Source organism: Acomys minous (genome assembly GCF_964271855.1).
Source record: "Acomys minous genome assembly, chromosome: 3".
Lineage (NCBI taxonomy): Eukaryota > Metazoa > Chordata > Mammalia > Rodentia > Muridae > Acomys > Acomys minous.
The window spans coordinates 80296198-80318464 of record NC_140485.1 but is presented as its reverse complement, the minus strand read 5'-3'; the positions used below and the strand labels follow the sequence as shown (position 1 = coordinate 80318464).

The following is a 22267-nucleotide window of genomic DNA, read 5'->3' as shown; positions in this document are numbered from 1 at the left end:
TTTTGTTTTTCGAGACAGGGTTTCTCTGTATAGCATTGGCTCTCCTGGATTTGTAGACCAGGGGCCTCAAACTCACAGTGATCCCTCTGCCTCTGCCTCCCTGACTGCTGGGTGTAAAGGCGTACGCCACCATGCCAGGCTGACCAGCCATTCTTGAAACCCAGCCACCACCACGTTATGAGAAGAGACCCACATGGAGAGGAGCCAGTACTTACCATTGGTGGTGAAATAACCTCCAGTCTTGGAGGACACATTATAATATCTGTTGTGGCAGAAGCAAAGGTGAGCCTTCTCTCCTGAGGCCCCGCCCAGCCTGCAGGATCCCGAGAAAAACAAGTGGTTTCTGTCCTCAGTCACTAAGTTGGGATTCTCACTGGTTCCGCTTTGGTTAGTCTCCACAGTCAAATTTTGTCTCCCTTTAGGCCTCCTCCTGGGTACTGAGCCTGAGGAAACAGCCCACAGCACATCTTCTGTAAAGGGTGCTGGAGTTGGCCCAGAACACAGCCAGACACCAAATTCTCAACACACAGAAGACTTCTTACTCTGGCCGGATGGGGGTGGGGTGGGGGTAGGCTGGGGTGGGGTGGGGTGGGGGGAGGGGAGGGGCACAGCAGGGGGAGGTGTCTCTGTATCAGACAGACACAGACAGCAGGTAGAGCTCTGTTTGGTTGGCTTTGGTTTTTGCAGGAGTGGGGAGGGGGTGGGATGGTGAGTCCTGATTGGACAGGTTGCCCCGTGTAAGCCAAATAATGAATTTTGATTGATAGCTGGACCTTGGAGCTTTGTCTCAGGAAAGTGTCAGTGGCCAAAGAAAGGGATGGACTTGTAGGAGGATGGTTTAGCCTAGGGGCCATCACCCCTCACCTCTCCAGCATCCATGCTGAGAGCTCTCCTGAGAGCTTCACAGTGACAGTGGCTTCTGGGCTTGGGAATTAGGTGTGGGTGTCATCTGAAGCTGGTTCCTGTCTCATCCGTCCCTGTGGCTGTGTTTATCAGCCTCAATCATTGGCTGAGAAAGTTGCATGCCACGCCCAGTTCATGGCTTCTCTGTCGCCCCTTCTGAATGCGTAGTCTCTGAACTCTGGGGGAACCATCATCCAAGGCCCTGCTTAGGTTCGGAAACATGTTTAGATATCACTTAGCTCCTTGAATGACCCAGTGGCTGCCTCATTAACCTGACAAAACTGTTGGAATCCGCTTGCCTGCTTTCCTCCTCCTGCCTGCGGGCAGTGGGTCAAATGGACCCTCACCTCAAGGACAGTTTGTACTTCTGAGCCTAAGCTTAGACAGATGCTCATGGCCCCGCTTTCCACTCCATCCCTCGAGCTGTCCAGGCAGAATCTGGAATGGGTGGGGTCTGCAGGATCCGGGTCTAGCTGGGAGTGAGGGTGGGGGGAATGGGGGGTGGGGAGCGGGGGTGGGGTGGGGGGAGGATCAGTGGGTGGGTCGGTCGGGGGCGGGGCGGGGCGGGGCGGGGGGGGGCAGGGGAGTGGGGGCGGGGAAGCCAGGGATGAAGAAGGCATTCTCCCAGGAGTTTTACAGCTCTTTTGGGCAATTATAGCCTTTCGTCAAAAGGGACGAGAAGTGGAGCAGTTGGACAGCCAGTGCGATGAGTGGCGAGAGCACGGTGGGTGGCACGGGCTCTGGACTGGCTACAGTGAGAGCTTGGAGTCCACGAGCAAGGGCACTCAGTGGGCAGGTCCGAGGATCCAGCGGTGAAGGTCCAGAGGGAGAAGGCCCTTTGGGAAAACGCCGTTCAAGTGTTTAGACGGTCTTCAGTGAGTCAGCTTGCACAGACGATGAACAGGTACTCTATGAACCTTGGGGAGTGGGGAGGATGCATTTTGGGGTCAATGCATTCCATTGGTTGTGCCTGGCGTCCTGGTGCCAGCTGTGCGACCACCTGTGACTACTGAGAATTGGGGGGTCCACCAGCCTACCTGCCCCAGGGCATGCAGGGATGGAAGCAGGGAAGGGGCAGTCCTATTCCTGCTGGTCTCCGGATGAGATTTTTCGGTCTCAGGTTTGAGATTTTCGGGGTTCGGACACGTCTCTGATCTCACTCTAGCCCCATGCCCATTGTCCCTGGTCACCCACATCTTTGTGCTCTACAAGGCGTCATCTCAATTTCTATCTCTGTGACCTGAATCTCTCATATTCCTGTGACCAGAGGCAACAAATGACATCTGCCTGGTTGAGGGGTTCCACTTGGGTGCATGAAGGTGCCCTGACGGTGGGTCACCTGGAACTGGAATTACAGATGATTGACAGCTGCCATGTAGATGTTGCGAACTGAATGCAGGTTCCCTGCAAGAGCAGCAAGTGCTCTTAAACGCTGAGCCAGCTCTTGGGCCCAGAGAGCTGTTTAAGGGATCTGAGATGAGGTACACCATCCACATGTTAAGTGCGCTCTTGGCCCCTTGAGACCAACACAAGATGAGTTCAGACACACCACTTGCAAATGAATGCTTCTTAAGGACTCAGGACAACAACATACAAAGTCCTGTGGCCCTCACAGCCCACTTCCCTGTGGGCCTGACTGCAGCCTTCTGGACCACGTCCTGAGAGTGGCTGGCTGGAGGCGTGGCCTCCACCACACTTTATTCAGCGTGTGATTTTGGTAAAGCTAACCTCTCTGGCCTCAGTTTTCTCATTTGCCAGTGGAGACATAGCAATACGTCTTCAGGCTACTGCGAAAACAAAGGAAGCACGTTTATAGAAAATACCCAGAGTGCAAGGTGTGGTGGCAGGTGCCTTTAATCCCAGCACTGGGGAGGCAGAGGCAGTTGGATCCCTGTGAGTTCGAGGCCAGCCTGCTCTACAAAGCAAGTCTAGGACAGGTAAGGCTACACAGAGAGACCCTGTCTTGGAGAAAGAAAGAAAGGAAGGAAGGAAGAAAGAAAGGAAGGAAGAAAGAAAGGAAGGAAGAAACCAAAAAACAAAAACAAAGAAAATACCCAGAGCATCAGTGCTACAATTGGGGGCAGCTGTTACCACCCTGCACTTTGTTAATCCAGATGTGAAATCTCATCCGTTTCTTAATTTCCACACATCAATTCTGCCCCCCACCAACATCTGAACTGCTGTTCCGATGGTACCCCATTGATACATACGTCTTTTATGGTTGTGCATGCTAGGCAAAAATAAGTTTAAGGCGCAAACATACAAAATGAAAGAACAAATCAAAGTGAAAAAAACAAAACAAAACGGAATAGTAAGGTTTACAAAAAGCGTTTGGACACAATGGTACTGCTTGCTGCATGAATCGTTGCAAGCTGACTTTGGTAAGGCAACTCTATATTTCTTTATCACAGATGCATATATGTATGTGTGTATGTTTCCGCGTGCGCACGCACATGTGTGCATATGCAGAGGCCTGAGGTTGACATCAGGTGTCTTCCTCAGTACATAGTGAGACAGGGCCTTTCGGGGAACTGGACTCACTGGTCCGCATACTCTGAGCAGCCTGTGTGCCCCCAAGGGCCGGGACTACAGGCGAGCCACCAAGCCCACCTGGCTTGTCTCATGGTCTCTGGGGATCCGAACTGCAGTCTTTACACTTGTGCAGCAAGCACTTTACCTGCTGCTCCATCTCCCAGCCTAGTTTTAATTCAGCTTTTTGAAGAAAGGGTCTCCCATAGCCCAGGCTGGCTTCCAACTCACTGTTCAGCTGAGGGTAATCTTGAACTTCTGCTCTTCCTGATTCTGCCTTGTTAGTGCTAGAATTACAGGTGTCATCCTGCTGGGTTTTTTTTTTTTTTCTTTTTAAATACGGTGTTGGAGATGGAGTCCAGGGCCTTCTGCACACCAGCCCATCAGCTGATCTATAGCTCTAACTAATAACAAGAGTTAGTTAAGTAACCATTTTCTTTTCTTTTTTCTTTTTTAAAATTTTTTTAAATTTATTGTATATGAGTACTTTATCTGCAGAAGAGTACACCAGATCACATTATAGATGGTTGTGAGCCACCATGTGGTTGCTGGGAATTGAATTCAGGACCTCTGGAAGAGCAGGCAGAGCTCTTAACCACTGAGCCGTCTCTCCAGCCCCCTTCTTTTGTTTTTTAAAAAACAGAATCTGGAATATTATAGTCTAGGACAATTCTGAACTTACTGTCCTCATGTCTCAGGCTCTGAAGTGATGTTTCACCAGTGCTCAGACTTATATAGACCTTTGTATTATCCACAAACATAAGAACATTCTGTATTTAGCCAGGTGTGGTGGTGCACGCCTTTAATCCCAGCACTCAGGAGGCAGAGGCGGGTGGATCGCTGTGAGTTTGGGGCCAGCCTGGTCTACAAAGTGAGTCTAGGACAGCCAACGCTACACAGAGAAACCCCGTTTCAAAAAAAAACACAAACAAACAAAAACATTTATATTTAATAGATGGCTGAGTTTAGAAGAAGAAAAGAGGCTGGGCGTGGTGGTGCACACCTTTAATCCCAGTACTTGGGAAGCAGAGGCAGGTGGATTGCTGTGAGTTTGAGGCCAGCCTGGTCTACAAAGAGAGTACAGGAGAGCCAAGGCTACACAGAGAAATCCTGTCTCGAAAAACCAAAAAAATAAATAAATAAATAAAAAATAAATAAATAATAAAAATAATAAAATCTCCTAAATGTCTGAAAATAAGAGTGATCTTGAAAATGTAGCCATGGGCTTCAGGGATGTGTCAGCCAGCTTTCTGTTCCTGCAGCAAAACACCTGAGGCAATCAACTTAGAAAGAAGAGAAGTTTATTTAGCCCACAGTTTCAGAGGTTTCAGCTTACGGTTGATTGACTTTGCTGCTTTGGGGCCTTGGTGAGGTAGACAGTCGTGGCAGGGAGCATGTGTGAGAGCAAAACCATTCATTCCATTACTGAGCACAGGACAGAAAGGAAGAGGCGGGGCTAAGGTCCTGCTAGTCCCATGGAAGGCATGGCCTAAGACCTCCCACCCACCACTGTCCCCGTTTTCCACTTTCTCTCAACAGATGAAAGCTAAGAGCTAAACCTTGGGGCATGGAGAGATGGCTCAGGTTAAGAGTACTGGCTGTTCTTCCAAAGGTCCTGAGTTCAATTCCCAGCAACCACATGGTGGCTCATAGCCATCTATAGTGAGATCTGGTGCCCTCTTCTGGCCTGCAGGTGTAAATGCAGGTGAAACACTGTATCCATAATAAATAAATAAATCTTAAAAGAATAAAATAAAAAAGAGCCAAACCTTGAAGACACACGCCTAGTTAATATCCAAAGTATAACAAAAGTGGCTGTAGACAGGGCTCTGAGTTCTTTGTGGTCAGGAGATGCTGCCTGGAGCCATGAGAAAATAACCTAGAACCAGCACCAATTTGGAGCCTGGGAAGGGGGTCTAGGGTTTCTCAAGCCTAGGCCCAGACCTGAAGGCCTAACGCTGGGACGGTAACTGGAGCTGGAATCCAGACACAGGGCCCAGAGCCTGAGCCACTCACCAGTGTGTGAGCAGATTGCGACGGAAAGCGACAGTGAGGTAACGGTGGCCACTCATCATGTGCCTAGTGTGTGCCACACTATGCGCAGCGCCTCACATTTAAGCCTCATGGCCTAACAAGCTAGGTGGCCCTGTCGTCGCTGTGCGGCCGTGTTTACAGATTTGGACAACCAACATGGACAGAAGACAGTTCCCTACTGACTCAGAAAGCCAGCGAGAAGGGCGTTCTAGAGATTTTTTTTATTTTGAGCTGCAGCGAGCATAGGGTGTGCGCATGTCACAGCACGGGTGTGGAGGTCAGAGAACAACGCCTACCATGTTTGTTCCAGGGACTGAACTCTGGCCCTGTCTGGTTTGAGAGCAAGCCCCTTCGCTCGCCATCTTACCAGCCCTACTGATTTATTTTTGAAACATAGTCTCCATATTCCAGGTTGGCCTCCAGCCCACTGTGTAGCTTATGAGAGTTACCTTGAACATCTGCTCCTGCTGCCTCCATCTTCCAAATGCTGGGTGTGCTGTTCTGGGTCTGTATCCCCAGCACTGGAGCGGGTGGAGAGAGGTTTCAGACGCTTGCTGGCCAGCTTGTCTAGCTGAATCAGCAAGCTCCAGGTTCAGTGAGAGACCCTGTGTCAAAAAACAAGGTAGAGGGCAATTGAAAAAGACACTGATGTTGACCTCCACCTGCATAGGAGGATACACACACACACACACACACACACACACACACACACACACACACATACAAACACTATACACACATGCACACGCACACACATACACATACACACATACAAAAATATATAATAGGAAGAATGTCTTAAGAAACTGCCTAGGACTGGGTGTGGTGGCGCACGCCTTTAATCCCAGCACTTGGGAGGCAGAGACAGGCATATTGCTGTGAGTTCGAGGCCAGCCTGGTCTACAAAGGGAGTCCAGGACGGCCAAGACCACACACAGAGAAACCCTGTGTCGAAAAACAAAATCAAAATAAAGAAAGAAAACACCTTAGACTTTCTTACTTTGCTGTAAATCTACCTACCTGATATCCAATAAATATATTTGAAAAAGTCTTGATTTATCATTTTTCTCAGCGCTGTTCCTATAAAAACTTGATGAAACTATTACCATGCTGGAACATAGTATTTCGGGCAATTTAAGCCTGTGTCCCTGGGTTATGGTCTCTCATATTTGGCATCAGAATAAATGATCCCCTATCCCTTTGAGTTTAGAGCTGTGCTTTCCCATTGACAAAAAGTTGTTCTAGACAGCCAGGATAGCTTATTTCTATCTGTTTCAACCAGAGCAGGTCCATTTTTGTCTGGCTTAAAATTTTTTTTTTTACATTTATTTTTATTTTTGCTGGGTGGTGGTGGCGGCACACACCATTAATCCCAGCATTCAGGGGGTAGAGGCAGGTGGATTCCTGCCTTGTCTACAGAGTGCGTTCTATGACAGTAAGGGCTACACAGAGCTCTCTCTCTCTCTCTCTCTCTCTCTCTCTCTCTCTCTCTCTCTCGACTTATTTTCATTTTAAATTATGTGAAGTGTGCATGACAGGGGGATATGTGCATGTGAGTGCAGTTTGGAGGCCAGAGAAGGGTCCTGGATTTCCTGGAACTGGAGTTACAGACAGTTATGAGCCACCTGCCATGGATGCTGGGAACTGAATTTGAGTCCTCGGCAAGTGCAGACCCTCTAGCTCCCTTGTACGTTTTTTGTTTGTTTGTTCTGTCTTTTGAAACATAGACTCACTGTGTAGGCCTGGCTGGCCTGGAACTTGCTATGTGGACGCAGCTGGCCTTAAATTCACAGAGCCCTGCCTGCCTCTGCCTCCTGAGTGCTGGGATTAAAGCTGTGGGCCACCACGCCCAGCTTCCTGCCTGCCTTGTTCCCTTGAGGCAGGGTCTCTCACTGAACTTGGAGCTTGTCATTTGTCCATGGTGGGAGTCTCCTGTCTCTGCCACCACCGCTATCATCTGCTTTATAGACTGGGCTTCTGTCTCAGGAAACTCAGTTCACTGTTAAAGAAGTAATAATCAAACTCCAACACAATGCAGTAAACTATAGTAAGACAAGAATCCGCAGACATTGCAATCAGACAGAATGTCTCTTTGCTGTCACACAGGTGGCCCATTTCCCTTACATCGCCCCACGATGCTAATTACACCATTAGCTCTTATCTCCAGGCTTCTGGGTGGGCACTGCGCAGCCTCTGTTTAGGACCACACAGAGCATATGGCTCTGAGGAAATCCTTTGACCTGGAAGAAAGGACTGTGCTGGACTCCCACCGTTTCCTGGCTCACCTAGGAGGTCTAGCGGGTGGAGAGACCTTGGGGCCGGGGCACACTCTCTGCAGGGCGTAGGCTGCTTTGAGGCTCCGGACTCCTCGCCTGCAGCAAGGATAAGAGTCCGTTTCCTGTTCATTGTATTTACCTGAAAGGTAAAACAGGCTTTGCTTTGGGGAAAGACTCTTAATTGCAGCTTTATAAAGAGGCTCCACATGCAGAATAGGGGAAAATTAATTGGTCTTCCAGGGAGCAGCTGAACAGAGTCTGGTAATTGAATTTCACAATGAATGCCTCCCTCTGGGTGGCCTGAGTGTGATTGGAAAGGATATTTGAAGTTTTCTCTGTGTAAATGGATTGGGCTTTTGAAAAAAAAAAAATATATGCACATATATATGTATGTATATATATACACATATACATATGCATCATTCATTCACACTTTCATCAAGAAAAGAGAAATTTACATTTCCTTACAAACTCTAAAATGACAGAAAGGAAAGAAAAGAGGGAGGGGCTGGCCTCATCTGGAGATGCAATTTGGCAGCCCCTTTGCAGAGACTGGTGAAGAGCCAACTCAGAAAATAAATCCTTGCTTGAAAAACAGGCTGTGTCGGAGTGGAGCTGCAGACCCAGCTGCTGGGTATCAGGGCCCCAGGGCTCCTTTCCAAAATGAGCTATGCTCCATGAGGTCAGGAGGAGGAAGGAACGCACGAGGTCATGATGCCAATCAATACCCGAGCTGGCGGGCACCGACTCAGCTGCCACCCTTGAGGTTTAGCTCACCAAGCAACCCGGCGGAGACTTAACCTGGGTGCTTCTGCCTGATAGAACAGTTCCTAGTAAATCACCCTGGCCTTGGGATGCGCACGGAAGACATGCAGCCGTCCACTCTGGACAGCACCAGGGTGGGTACCAGACCCTCTCAGCTCCCAAAGTCTAAGTTAGAACCAGCAATAAACAATACAGTCAGCTGCCTGGATCTGTGGGCTCAGTAGCTATGGATTCAACTAACTAGGGACAGGAAAAAAAATTTAATCTCCATGTTTATATTAAGCATGTATAGACTTTTTTTTCCTTGTCATGATTCCCTAAACAACAGTCTTGTGAATATTTTCATAGCATTTAGTATGAGGTATCGGAAACCGTCTAAAGTTCTGAAGTCATTTAGGTGTATTAGCGGATGTGTGTGTTGGGGGGTAATAGTCAAACACTGCAGCAATTTTTTCATTTCTTCTGCTGAGCGCTGAGCCCAGGGCCCTGCACATAACAGGCCAGCTGGCAATCCCTGAGCTACATCCCTAGCCCTGCCATTTTGTGTATAAGACTTAAACATCTTTTGATCTGGGTATTTGACAGGTGTGTATGTGTCTTGGAACCAGGCCTCTATATATACTGCTGGATGATTATATGTTACTAGAAGTATATAGAATAAACAGGAGTGTGATGTGAACCACAAATGCAAGTCACATATGTAATTTTAAAAAACAGTTTTTTTTTAGGGACTGAAGAGATGGCTCAGTGGCTAAGAGCAGCTACTGCTCTTCCGGTAGACTTGCGTTCAGTCCTAGCACTCAGGTCAGGATAACATAACCATTGGGGTTTGTTGGCCACCAATTCAATGGTGAGAGAGACCTTGTCTCAGAGGAGTACTGTTAGGTCCAAAGTCTACCCTGCTCCCTGTCCCAAGTAGCAGAGCTGGTTACATTGTCCTAAACAGAAGGGCTTTGGTCTAGTAAACAGAAAGATTGTTACCAGGTTAACAAGCCTAAAAAGGGTTTCCGTGTACCAGAAAGGCAGATCTGCTACAGTGTGTTCCTGTCCACCAGGAACCTGTGGTCACCTGCCCGGAAGGTCACCTACTTCCAGCTCAAACCCGACAGCCTGTGTCAACTCAGATCCCCTGCTCAATGTCATATAAAATCTGCTTGCTTTTCTGTCATTTTGTTCTTCTCTCTGTCCTTTGGAACCCCCCCGACCCCCACCCCAATGATGGCCTTGGCACTTTGATCTCCAATAAGCTTTTCTTTCCAGCCGTGGGGTAGTCTAGTTTGGTAGGGTGCTCTACATCCTGGTGATGCACATCTGCCTGAGTGTGCACAGCCACGCACATCACCAACCAACAAACAAATCACAAATACAAGTAAATACAGAGTGCCAGTGAGATGGCTGAGTACGTAAAGGCTGCCTTACCAAGCCTCAAGACCCGAGTTTGAGCCCCAGAACCACGTAAAGGTGGAAGGAGAAAACCCACTTCACAAACTGTCCTCTGACCACCACGCCCCCTCCCCCGCTAATTACAAATCTTAAGAAGAATAAAATAAAATAAAAGTGGAAATACTACTCCTCTAACATTTATGAGCCAGGCAGCAGGAGGCTCAGTGTGCGAAGGCACTTGCCATCAAGGCTGCTGGCCTCAGTTGGCTCCCTCATACCCACATGGTGGAAGGAAATAACTGACACCCATGAGTTGCCCTCCCATCTCTGCAGGTCCCTCGCCCAAAATAAATAAGGAAATTTAGTTTTTTTTTAATGAGCAAAAAATAAAAGTAAGGGGGGGGGCGGATACCCAAACACAAACTAGCAAACAAAACAGACAGCTGCTACAGGATGAATTGTGGCTGCCTCCAGGTCACCTGCTCCAACCGTAGGGGTGTCAGAATGTGACCTGAGTTGCAGAGAGGGTCTTTATGGAGGCAATCAAGTGGAAAATAACATTATTAGGTTAGGTCTGAAACCACTGTTACTAGAGTCCTTATAACGAGGGAAATTGGCAGGGACAGGTGGGGCTTGCCCGTGATCCCAGCACTTGGGGGACTATTCAGGAGGATCATAAGTCTGAGGCCTGCTGGGCATAGTGGCGCACGCCTTTAATTCTAGCACTATGGAGGCAGAGGTAGGTGGATCTTTGTGAGTTCTAAGCCTGCCTACAGAGTGAGTTTCAGAACAGCCAAAGCTACAGAGTGAGACTCTGTTTCAAAAACAAAAACCAAACACCAACTAATAATAATAATAATAATAATAATAATAATAATAATAATAATAATAATGAGGATCAAAGGTTAAGAGCTCTTCCAGAGGTCCTGAGTTCAATTCCCAGCAATCACAAGGTGGCTCACAGCCATCTGTAATGAGATCTAGTGGGCAGTCACACATGCAGGCAGAACATTGTATACATAATAAATGAATCTTGAAGAAGGAGGAGGAGGAGGAGGAGAGATCTGAGGCTACAGATGCCCCCGCTATTGTGCTGTATGATGAAACCTTGCTCTCAAAACAAAAGTAAGAAAGAAATTACTACTGCTGTGAATCAGTGAGAAAAAGTGAACAATATTGTTGTGTCTCGCTGATGGAACTGAAAGTTCCAGACAAACTTGAAATAACTCAAAGATGAAAGCTGTCCACCCCACAGAAATAAAACGCACTGCTGACTGGGGGAGGAAACCTTGGACCAGAACAGTTAGTTAGCAGAAGCTGAGGAGAGGCAGCAGAGGCTGCGCTCACCAAGGAAGCCAGGACTCAGCTGCCTCGGAGCTCCGCGCCCCCCCCCCCCACACACAATGCCCTTGAGCTGATAACGGGCGGGAACGACACCCTAGGCAGCGACTCTTCAGCCCTGCTTCAAAGGGGAAAACACACTGATTTTTAATCATGGAGGGGTCGGGACTAAGGGTGACGCAGAGGAGATGGAACACGTGTGAAGTCATGAACACATGTAAGTCATGAAACTGTGAGCAAGGTACAAGGATGACTTAGCGTGCTCTCTTGCTCTTTCAGTGTGAGTGTACACGTGTGTGCAAATGGGCTGTTCTAGTTTCATTCAGTTGCTGTGACAAATATCATGGAAAGCAGCTTAGGAAAGCGAAGGTTTGTTTCCGCTTACAGGTTACCGTCCACCATTGGTGAAAGTCAGGGCAGGGACTTGAAGCAGCCACCACAGAGGAGGTTTGCCTATTGGCTCACTCACAGGTTCAAGCTCAGCTAGCTTTCTTAGATAGCCCAGGACCATCTATCTGCCCAGGGAATGGTGCTGCCAGCAGGGGGCTGGGCACGCCAAGATAACCCCCCCCCCCCACACACACACACAGACAATCTGATCTGTGGTTCTTCAGTTGAGACTCCCTTCTCAGGTGATTCTAGCCTGTGTGAAGTTGACTAGCACGTGTGTGTGAAACCCGCCCTTCCCACACACAATCAAAAGTGATACAACCGCAGACCTTCTGTGGGAAGAAAACATAATTAAAAAGACTGATGAAAACGGCTTTTACAATTCAAAAGCACAATAAAAAGTATACTGAAGCCCAATTAAGTAATTTTTTTGCAGGTCTAGTCATCAAATTAAGGACCCGCACACATTCAAGGCACTACTAGTAGGCTGTCTCCCGAGTCCCTTAATTTTATTTTTCAAAAGAACTCAAGGTAAGATGTCAAAACCAGACAGATAGGACCCAAGGAGGCCAATTGAAGCCCAAATTGCACCATTATGATTAATAAACTAGAGCCACAGAGAACACACTTCTGAAAAACAGAAATACTACCACAAAGGAGAGTCTAGATAACCACGGTGAGCTCAGAGGAAAGGGAGCTGAGCTAAGAACTCCAGAGGCACCTGCTGCCAAGCCCGCCTCCGCCCAGTGTGCTGGTGATGCCCATGTCCACGGCAGGAGGAGAGAACTGACTCCTGCACACACACACACATGCACGCACACACACACACACACACACACACACACAGACACATGCACACACACACACACACAAATACACACACACAGACACACACACACAGAGACACAGACACATACACAAACACATACACAAATATACACACAAACACACAGACACATACACAAACACACACACAAATACACACACACAGACACATATACAAACATACACACAAATACACAGACACACACATACACACACAGACACACAGACACACAGACACACACACACACACACACACACACGCCTTTAATCCTGGCACTCAGGGGGCAGAGGTAGGCAGATCTCTGTGAGTTCAAAGCCAGCCCAGTCTGCATATTGAGTTCCAGGACAGCCAGGGTTATATAGAGAAAACCTTTCAAGACAACAACAACAACAAGAGCCTAGCAAAGATGGAAAACAAAGATGCAATGTAAAGAAAACAGATGGCAGCCCGGCGTGGTGGTGCACGCCTTTAATCCCAGCACTCCGGAGCCAGAGGCAGGTAGATAGAAAAAAGAGAGAGAGAGAGAGAGAGAGAGAGAGAGAGAGAGAGACAGACAGAGAGAGAAGAAAACTGACGGCAGTGAATCTTAGTGAAACAAAGCACCAACCCCCAAATATAAAGAAATACGGAGTTCCTGGAAACTTTAATTAAAAATATCTCACAGAGGCAGGTGGGTCTTTGTGAGTTCGAGTCCAGCCTGGCCTACAAAGCGAGCCTAGGACAGTCAAGGCTACACAGAGAAACCCTGTCTCAAAAAAACAAAAGCCAGGCACGGTGGTGCGCCTTTAATCCCAGCACTTGGGAGGCAGAGACAGGTGGATCACTGTGAGTTCTAGGCCAGCTGGTCTAGAAAAGTGAGTCCAGGACAGTCAAGGCTACACACAGAAAACCCAGTCTTGAAAAACCAAACCAAACAAAAAAATCTCACACTGAGACATATCTACAATGAGGATGCCAGAACATTCCATGAGAAAAGAAGAACAATTTTAGCAGTGCCTAGAGAGCATGCAAAGGAACCAAGTTGAATTCCACCTTGCCTACTAAAATCAACTCACCATTGTTGGAAGAAGGTCCAACTGTGTTTCCTTTTTTTTTTTTTTTTCTTTTTTCTTTTGGTTTTTTGAGACAGGGTTTCTCTGTGTAGCTGTTCTGGACTGGCTTTGTAGACTAGGATGGCCTTGAACTCACAGATATCTGCCTGCCTCTGTCTCCCTGAGTGCTGGGATTACTGGAGTGTGCTACTACGCCTGGCTCAACTGTGTTTTCAAGTGCTGATTTCAGTGACCCAAGATCTGGTTACTGCCCTGCCATGGCATCTTTACAAATGTTGAACTATCTCCTGTAACCGTGTGATGATAAGGCATATTCCCCAATTATGCCTGATTGGCCATATAAAGATGCTGAAGGCTATGAGTTGGGAGAAGAAAAGGAGGTGGAGTTTTAGGGTCCCAGGCTTGGGTCAGGACAGGAGAGGAGACACAAGGGGGCAGAACAGGTAGCAAGAGGATGAGGAAGCCAGAGAGAGAGAGAGAGAGAGAGAGAGAGAGAGAGAGAGAGAGAGAGAGAGAGAGGAGTCGCCCTGAGGCAAGATGTGGTTGAGCACATGGTGGTAAGGACAGACTGTTGGTGAGAAGCTGCCCCAGGAGTCATCAGATTGGCAAGTGATTGGCTTTTATGTGGTTTTTTAAGGTACTGTTCTGCCCAGATCACGAGCTCCCCAAAGACCACTCAGGAGCCACTTCCAATGCAAACACACAAGGGTCTTTATTACCAGTTCCAGCTCAGGCCCACACCATCAATCTCCAATGTGAGGCTGTGAGGCCAGGGAGAGAAGGTTTTTTATGGATTGCAGCAAACAAGCAAGGGGGTTTCCAGCCTGGTAAGCATCTTATTGGTTGACATTTGTGGAGGAATATTGCCCTTTAAACTGATTGGTTCCAGTCTGGTCCAAAACCACAAACAAACAGCTTTTCAGAAGATCTGAGGGAGCATCTGGACTTTGGGTCCTTTTCCTGTTTTCCAGCTGATTGGTTATTCTATATTCCTGTGCCAAGCATACATTCTTTGGTTTTTTTTTTCCCCTGGATCCAGAGTTCAGGACTAGGTTACCCTAGTACAAAATGGAGGTTTTAAGCAAAATGGAGTCACTTTGGTTTGTCAGTACTAGGGTTAGAATAGCTCAGAATCTGCCCAGCATAGCGTTTACAGCTTGAAAATAAATTATAGTCTCTCTGTGTCAGTCACTGGGAAACTAGTAGGTTAAAAAAAACCTGAAACCATAATAATGTACTGTATTAGTTAATATAGAAAGAATAATCCCACACACCACGGAGTAAACTCAGAGATAAAACTTTAAAAATTGGGAGCTAGAGAGATGGCTCAGAGGTTAAAGAGCACTGTCTGCTCTTCCAGAGGTCCTGTGTTCAGTTCCCAGCAACCACATGGTGGCTCACAACCATCTATAATGGGATCTGGCGCCCTCTTCTGGCCTGCAGGTGTACATGCAGGCAGAATACTAAACAAATCTAATGAGGAGCGGCTACTAAATATATTGATGCACATATGACTTACTAAAGAGTAAAGAGAAAATAAATAACTCTTAATGTTAATGGTCTCAACTCCCTAATAAAGAAAAATTAATTAATAAAATCAAACAGAAAATCAGTGAAGGATTTAAGTGGATATTTCTCTAAAGAGATATAAATTGCTAAGGGACAGATGTTCATCATCATTAGTCACCAGAGAAATGCAAATTAAACACAACACTCTTCTGTGTTCAGGAGAAACTGGACTCTCATTAAATTGCTACTAGGAATCTAAAACACTACAGTTGCCCGGAAAATAGCCTGGCAATTCCTAGAAAGACACTCAGGCGCCCTTTCTACACATGCACTCAAAGGGACTGAAAACATGTTTGCAGTGAAATTCACACGGGTGTTTGGACAACATTATCCATTTTAGCCTCAAACTGAAAACAACCCAATTGCTACTCGTCAATTGTTTATTGATGGCTGCACTGGGATGGGTAATCTTGTTAAACACCCTGACTCACCACCACTAGGATCCTGCACTGAATAAAAAGGAGACTGTAGTGGAGCCCAGGCTTTCGGTCTGGCTTCCTGAGGCTGCGGTGTGAGGAGCTGCCTCTCGCTCCTGCCGCCCGCCAGGCCTTCCGCACCCTCCCTGCTGCCCTGGACATTCAGAGTAGGCGCCAGAACAGACCTTCCCTCACCCAAGTTGTTTTTTTTTTTTGCCAGGTTTCCTGTTACAGCAACGAGGAAAATGGCTAACGCACACACAACAGAGTGTTACCATTACTGAGAGATGGGATTGGGAAACATGATATAACAGGAACGAACTTTTCAATTAATTAATAAATAATTAATTAATTATGCTAAGTAATAGAAGCTAGACACCTGCCCCTCATGACAACCCCCACCCACCCACCCACACCCCCACCCACCCACCCACACCCACACCCCCCACACCCCCCACACCCCCTACCAAGTGACTTGCTCTCCGGTTCCGTTTATGGGAAATGTCCAGAATGGGATAAATCCAGAGGGTAAAGTGGGTTGAGGATGGGCCTGGGTGTATGGGTTTTAGGGTGATGGAAAAAAAAACATCCTGGAGCTGTGTAGCCGTGGCAGTGGCACAGCCACGTGAATGTATTAAGCCCACTGAATTGCATGCTTTAAAATGGTGAATTCTGGAGGCTGGAGAGATGGCTCAGCGGTTAAGAGCGCTGGCTGCTCTTTGAGAGGACCTGGGTTTAATTCCCAGCCCCCACGTGGTGGTTACGATCTGTAACTCCAGGTCCAGGAAATCCAACACCCTCACACATACGAGCAAGCAAAGCAATAATGCACATAAGGTAAAAAGCAAATCGATTATTTAAAATAACCACAAAGTTCTTTAAAATGATGAATTCTATTTGTGGATTAAATTCCAGTAAAGCATATAAAAAAGGGGGGGGGCTCTGGGCAGTGGTGGCGCACGCCTTTAATCCCAGTACTTGGGAGGTAGAGGCAGGTGGATCGATGTGAGTTTCAGGACAGCCAGAACTACACAGGGAAACCCTGTCTTGAAAAAACCAACCAACCAGCTAACCAAAAATGAGAAAGAGAGAGAGAGAGAGAGAGAGAGAGAGAGAGAGAGGGAGAGAGAGAGAAAATGAGAATACAGATTAAAAAAAAAACAATCAGGAAGTAAAAGGAGAGCAGAAAAGTCTACTGCTGTGGTTTCAAACTGAGCAGACATGTGAAACCAACCACAAGGTCAATGGGTTTGCAGCCTCAATCCACAAATTTAAAGTGGTTACTATAAAAAAAAACCGGTCTCTTGAGGTTTGCAACTATTTATTTGAATGCCTTTTTTAAAAAAACAGAATTAATCCATTTTATTTTTCTTGTTAAAAACCCTTATGTGGCAGCCACAGCTGGAGCCTGGGTCCTCTGAACAGACACTCCGGTGTGGGTTTTCACGAGATGATCAGTGAATTCCTGATAAGGAGACTTGGTGAACACAGTTTCTTTCCAGAGGTCGGGTGTCAGGCAGCTGTAGGTCTTGGAAATGGCATCAAAAGTGGCCTTGGCAAAGTTGCCCAGGATGGCAGTACAGCCCCTGGCTGATGTGTAGCAGTCATCAATACTGGCCATCACCAGTAGCTTCTTGGGCACAGGAGCTGAGACAATGGCAGTGCCTCTGGGGGTAGGGGTGAGACGCACCAAAACAGAGCCACAGCGACCTGTCACCTTGCATGGAACAGTGTGTGGCTTGCCAGTCTTGTTCCCCCAGTAGCCTCTCCGCACAGGGACGATGGAAAGCTTGGCCAAGATGATGGTCCCTCGGATAGCAGTGGCTACCTCCTTGGAGCACTTAACACCAAGACCAACGTGACCATTGTAGTCCCCAATAGCGACAAAAGCCTTGAACCTGGTCCGCTGGCCAGCCCGTGTCTGCTTCTGCATTTGCCTGATCTTAAGAACCTCATCCTTTAGGAATGCGCCCAGGAAAAAGTCAATAATCTTATTCCTTAATGGGCAGGGAGAACAGGTACATCTCTTCCAAGGACTTGATCTTCATATCCTTAACCAGGCGGCCCAGCTTGGTGACAGGGATCCACTCCTTGTCTTCGGCTTTACCTCCACGAGCCCCGTGGACTCGACCTCGGCCACAACCGCGGCCCCCTAAGACCGCTGCCAAATCCTCCACGGAAGCCGCCTCCTCCTCCTAATCCTGGGACCCTGGGTCCTCCGGGCCCTCCCGCTGCACCGGCGTCATCCGCCATTTGGTGTTTTCCTGAGGAAGAAGAAGCGTCATTATTTTTTAAATTATTTATTAATTAATTATGTATACAGTGTTCTGTCTGCATATAGACCTGCAGGCCGGAAGAGGGCACCAAGTCTCATTATAGATGGTTTTGAGCCACCATATTGTTGCTGGGAATTGAACTCATGACCTTTGGAAGATCAGTCAGTGCTCTTAACCGCTGAGCCATCTCTCTAGCCCATGCCTTTCATTTTTTCTTTCTTTTTTTTTTTATTTTTAAAATTTCATTATTTCTTATAGCTCATTCAGTTTTCTTTTTTCTAGCAAATGATAATAAAATATGCAAAACCAATGCTTTTCATTAAAATTTGAACCTATAATACCATCCCACCGTAATCACGTTATCTTGCTGGTTCTACATTGGCCTAGAGTGAAGCTTCTGATGCTGTTTCTTTGTTGTGAGGCCTACTTCTCAGCACCTGGTGTGGTTTCTTCCCCTAATCTCTCCTCTACAGTATTGGATTCTTCATGAAAGGGTTTCATCACTTTCCCCAAATAATAGAATAAATTTTCTAAATGCCTGAAGAAAACATGGCAAGACTCAGCATGATAGAATATGGTTTGTTATTTTGTACTTAATATTTTTCTTTATTTTTAAAACTTCTGCCCTTATCCTTTGCCGTGACCTTCACAGCTGGGTCCTGGCAACTGGACTTGGGACTGGGGTGATGAGGGAGTAAAGACAGACAGACAGACAGACACAGAAAAGCTGAGATCGGGTGGGCCATGAACTTTTGTTTTGTTTTATTTATTTATTTATTTATTTATTTATTTATTTTGAGGCAGGGTTTCTCTGTGTAGCCTTGGCTATCCTGGGCTGGCTTTGCAGCTTTGCAAACCAGGCTGGCCTCAGGCTCAGAGATCTGCCTGCCTTTGCCTCCTAAGTGCTGGGATTACAGGTGTGTCCCACCACACCGACTTCCATGAACTTAAAAAAAAAAAAGTTATTTATTTATAATGTAGACAGTGTTCTATCTGCATGTATTTCTGCAGAAGAGGGTATCCAGTCTTATTATAAATGGTTACAAGTTGCCACGTAGGTGCTGGGAATTGAACTCAGGACCTCTAGGAAGAGCAGCCTGTGTTCTTAAACTCTGAGCCATCTCTGCAGCCCAGGCCATGCACTTTGATGGAAACACATCAGCAGCTGGGAAACTCAGCACATTTATTATTTGCAGCAAAGAATAAATAAGTTTACTGTATACAGCTGAACAAGGAGGCAGATTTAGCTAATTCGGTTAGGCATTCTCTGAAGGGAGCAGTCTCAGGCTGTAATCACCCAAGGTGGAAGCTGCCAGGTAAGTGGATACTTTCCGTCAGCAACCCCACACTGACAGGGGAAGGCTTCACCATTCCCATGGGTCTCAAGGAAATTGACCTAACCTTTAGACTGGAAAGAGGCTAAAAAAACCTGTGGTTTATAGCTGGTCCTGGGGACACACCTGTCATCGGAGTTGAAGGCAGAAGGCTCTGTTGATGAATTCTAGGTCAGAGTTAGATAGTGAGGCCTTCTCTCAAAACAACAAACCAACATACACCCACCACCTAACCAACAAGCAAGAAAAGAAAGAAAGAATTACGGATCCTTTCGGTTTTGTTCGTTTGGTTTGGTTTTTCGAGACAGGGGTTTCTCTGTGTAGCCTTGGCTGTCCTGGACTCACTTTGTAGACCAGGCTGTTCTGGAACTCACAGAGATCCGTCTGCCTCTGCTTCCCAATAAAAGGTATCGAAATATTTTTGGCTTAAGTCCTTCCTTTAAGCATTTATACTATATATGAGGAAAGCAAGATACAAATGCCATGGTAGAAACATGGCACCAGAACTGTGAAAGAGACTCCTTTCGAACAACCCCCTCTAAAGAGATGTTGCAGCCTAGACTAAAGGCACACAAAGACCTGTGCGGCCACAATGTGATAGTGCCCTCTCCTGGAGGGGAGGAGCAAAAACCAACAGTAGCCGTCCTCAATCCCTCTTGGATTTAAATAAAAGATGGGTCCGCTGGGCCGCTCTGGAGACACCATGATGCCGTACTGACAACAGGCTGGACTCAGCTACATCTGGCTCTCCCAGATCTGTGCAAAAGCAGTGAAAATGCCCTGAGGACTGAGTTCAAAGCGAACGCCGAGAAGACTTCAGGCAGCAGCATAAAAACCGTGAAAGTAACGAAGAAGTAGTCAAACCATGGAGTAGACTGAACCATGAACTGCTGAGTCTTCAAAGGCGTGTGGGTACCTGTTATGGCAGGTTGAAATCAACCTCACTGGGCTGGAGAGATGGCTTAGAGGTTAAGAGCACCGTCTGCTCTTCCGAAGGTCCCGAGTTCAATTCCCAGCAACCATATGGTGGCTCACAACCATCTGTAATGAGATCTGGTGCCTTCTTGTGGTGGGCAGGCACATGTGTGGGCAGAATACTGGGTAAATAATAAGTAAATCTTTTTATTTTATTTTATTAATTTATTCATATTACATCTCAATGGTTATCCCCTCCCTTGTATCCTCCCGTTCCTCCCTCCCTCCCATTTTCCCCTTACTCCCCTCCCCTATGACTGTGACTGTATATGCTCTGTATATGCTCATAGGGTATCAAGTCTCTTCTTGGTAGCCAATAAATAAATATTTTTTTTAAAAAAAGAAAGAAATCAACCTCACCTCCTGGGAACAAAACTACCCATCTTGTTGATAAACTGACTGTCAGTAAATTAGCATGATTCATTCTCAAAAACTAAAAACTAAAAATAAAAGAGATAAAAGAGCTGAGTGTGGTGGCACACACCTTTGATACCAGCACTTGGGAGGCCAGCCTGGCCTACGGAGTGATTTCCAGGATAGCCAGGGCTGTCTCAAAAAATGATAGATAGATAGATAGATACACAGATAGATAGAAGTAAATAAAGGAATCTATAACAGTTACTCCTGAAAGCTACAGCTTAGTTCCCCACTGTTCCCCACAGAACCTTTACAGGCCGACAGCTATCCCTTTTTTTATGTTATCTTGTCTGTGTGTGTTCAGTGTGTGTATATGTTCATGTGTGCGCTGGTGTGTACATGTGTGTGAATGCATGGGGAGGCCAGAGGACAACCTCGGTGTCATTCCCAAGGAGCTGCCCACTGGAGTTCTTGAGACTCTGGGTCCTGAGCCTCGCCGATCCTGCGAGATAGACAGGCCGGCCAGAGGATCTGTCTGTCCCTACCTCTCCAGCACGGGAGATTGTGAGTACAACAGCGGCATCCCACCATGCCTGGCTTTTTATGTGGGCGCTGAGGACCAAACTCAAGTCCTCAGGCTTGCTTAGTAAGCACTTTACTATGATGGTTAGTTTTAATTGTCAACTTGGCATAACCTAGAGTTACCTGGAAAGTGTGGCTCAGTGAGGAGCTGCCTACATCAGGCTGGCCTGTGGTATGTCTGTGGAGGATTGTCTTGATGGTCTCAAGTGGATTTGTGAGGAAAGACTCAGGCCAGGGTGGGCGGCTTCATCCCCTAGGCAGGAGGCCAGAGATACCCTCTAGGGGACTGTGAACCAGGTACCCATAGTGGGACCTGTGAGTTCGCTCTTCATTCCTAACTCACCCAAAACTTCTTTGCTTAGCAATGGTTTTTGTTGTTGTTGTTGTTTGTTTGTTTTTTGTTTGTCTCTAAAAAGAGTCTTGCTATATAGCCCATGTTAGGATGTTAGGCTGGGATTCACCATCTTTCCGCCTCAGTCTCCGCAGCACTAAGATTAGAGGCAGACGTCATCTTCTTCTTGTGTTCTTTCAGTCTCTCTGTATGTATGTATTTTGAGACAGTGTCTAAGTCTGATCAGGCTGGTCTTAAGCTGGCTACGTAGCTAAAGATGACCTTGAGCTTCTGATCCTCCTGCCTTCACACCTCTCAAATGCTGGGATGATAGGCCTATAACCACTCTGCCAGGTTTATGCAGTGCTTGAGATGGAACGTAGGGCACTGTGCATGCCAGGCAAGCGCTCTACCCACAGAGCTGCCTCCTCGGCCCACCAAACCTGTCTCTTATCAGCAAATGCTCATCGCTCAGTCATTCCCAGAAAGGTTCTTTGAACCATGTGGGATGACGGCCCATTTAGAGAAATCCATCCTTGTCGAGCCTGACCATGGACCCTGGAAAATCAGGAACTAGAACAGCAGGGTTTTTTTTTTTCCACTTCTCACTTGATGAGACCTGCTCACTGCAGTGTCAATGCCTGATGCAATTACACACATAACCCAGATGTGCCCGTGGCTCCTGCTGGGAGTGATCTCAGTATGGTGGACTCAGGTTCAGTGCCATGGCCTGTTGGTCCACAGGTCTCTCCTCAGGTGCTGGGAAGCCCCAGGGACTCCTGCTTAGTAAAAATCTGCCTCCCAGGGCCCTGATTCTGATATGAATTTCAGTGACACAGATGTGAAACTCAGTCACACAACATAGACAAATAACCATTCAAATCACAAAAAGCGTTCATGGGTATAATTAGATTTTTTTCTCAGTTGG

At 46.9% G+C, this 22267-nt stretch overlaps 1 pseudogene across 1 annotated transcript; it reads right to left on the bottom strand.

Moving 5' to 3' along the window:
* Window positions 1-16868: 16868 nt before the first annotated feature.
* On the bottom strand, window positions 16869-17743 carry LOC311594015 (small ribosomal subunit protein uS5-like; annotated as a pseudogene). The gene has a single exon. The product of its transcript is annotated as a small ribosomal subunit protein uS5-like (transcript).
* Window positions 17744-22267: the final 4524 nt, after the last annotated feature.